Here is a 1,781-nt window from a genome sequence, read left to right as displayed (position 1 = left end):
TTATGCTCTAAAACCCTTTGACTCTTCTCCCCTTCTTGAAAAGAACTCGACCTTGAGTTCTCAATGCTCGGTTTAAAGACGAACAAATCTCCTTTATTAATCCTCTTGCTTGCATCTATGGAGTTATTCAAATAAACATATGATAATCTTTTGCCTCCATAATCTTTTGAAACCGCTACAACCTCACCTTTATCAAAAATACCTTCAGAACTCGCGGTTACTTTACATATGGAAAAATTCCCCTTTTCTAAACCAAAACCTAACAAGTCAGAATTTTGTGTTGCAGATTCTTTGCCTTCTTTAACACTAATAACTAATTCATCACTCTCCATCTCCTTGATATTACTTTCTTTTTATGGACACAAGGACATACTTTCTACCTCTATCTGACTCGCTTCTTCAACTATTTTATCATGATTCTCCATACGATCTGATTCTGATTTCTTCAACCTCGAGATTAAACATTTCATCGAATCAAAAAACTCTTCCGTATCGAGATTCTCCTTAACAGGTTGACTCTGCTGGTAGAGTGGTGGTTGATAGTAGGGTTGATGGTAGGGTAGTGGTGGGTAGTAGGGTTGATGGTAGGGTTGTGGTTCATAGTAAATGGGGCATTGGTGGTATTGGGGTAGACCATATTGGTAGTATTGTTGTGATTCGACCCAAGGTTGTACACCATAAGTAGCTCTTCGGTTTTCTTCTTCAATACATCGTTATTTTACACGTTTGTTGGATTCGTTAACTATGTCTAACGTGTTCGCGAGTCTTTTGAGGGCAATTGCGATATAATGATTTTGATTACCCTTATCGTCGGTCATTGAAACAAGAAAAGAAAAAAAATCGTTTTTTTTCTTCAGATGAACAAGTAAAGTCTGACGATGAATAGTAATCTGACAGATGAACAGTGTTTCAGACGTGAACAGTACTTGATGAACAGTTCGAATATATATATATATATATATATATATATATATATATATATATATATATATATAGAATATCAAAACTCAAACGTGAGAGAGACCCAGCTAATCAGAATTAAAATATGTGAGATAAATTATCAAAATCCAAACGTGGGAGAGACCCAACTAATCGGAATGATGATAGGGTGGATCGATTGCTCTGATACCAATTGATGATGATCAAAGGAACCGTTGGAAGACAAACGCTCTTTGCAACCAATAATTAAAACACAAACGTGATTTAACGTAAAGAAACCTCACGTAAACAATAGGAGTATAAAACTCGAGCTTTAAATAATTCATTAAAAAGATGGATAGATGGTTCTTGACTTCATACATGCAGGAGTATATATATATATATATATATATATATATATATATATATATATATATATATATATATATATATATATATATATATATTATAAATAAACAAGACTAGAAACCGATTAAGAATCTAGAACTATTATCCCAATTATAATTTAAGGATAATATATTTAAACTAATAAACAAATAAATAACAAAAATAACTTGTAACTTTTACTTTGTGGCCAAGAAACTTTGACTTCAAGCTTGGTTCCACATCAGTTTAAGAGCCCGTGATGTTAACAAATTTTAAAAGTTCTTTTAGTCCATGATGTTGACAAATTTTAAAAGTGATTTTAAAGTTTAATTATGAAAATTCCATTTAATCATTGCTTAACCTAATGGTGCCAACTAAACAGAATATTTTTTTGTTTATATATAAAGAAAAACAATTTAATTTTTTAAAAATGATTCATTCATCAAAATAATTTGTAATTATTATAGTAATTATCC

Source organism: Rutidosis leptorrhynchoides, chromosome 2 (genome assembly GCF_046630445.1).
Source record: "Rutidosis leptorrhynchoides isolate AG116_Rl617_1_P2 chromosome 2, CSIRO_AGI_Rlap_v1, whole genome shotgun sequence".
Classification (NCBI taxonomy): Eukaryota; Viridiplantae; Streptophyta; class Magnoliopsida; order Asterales; family Asteraceae; genus Rutidosis; species Rutidosis leptorrhynchoides.
This window is presented reverse-complemented; position numbering follows the sequence as displayed.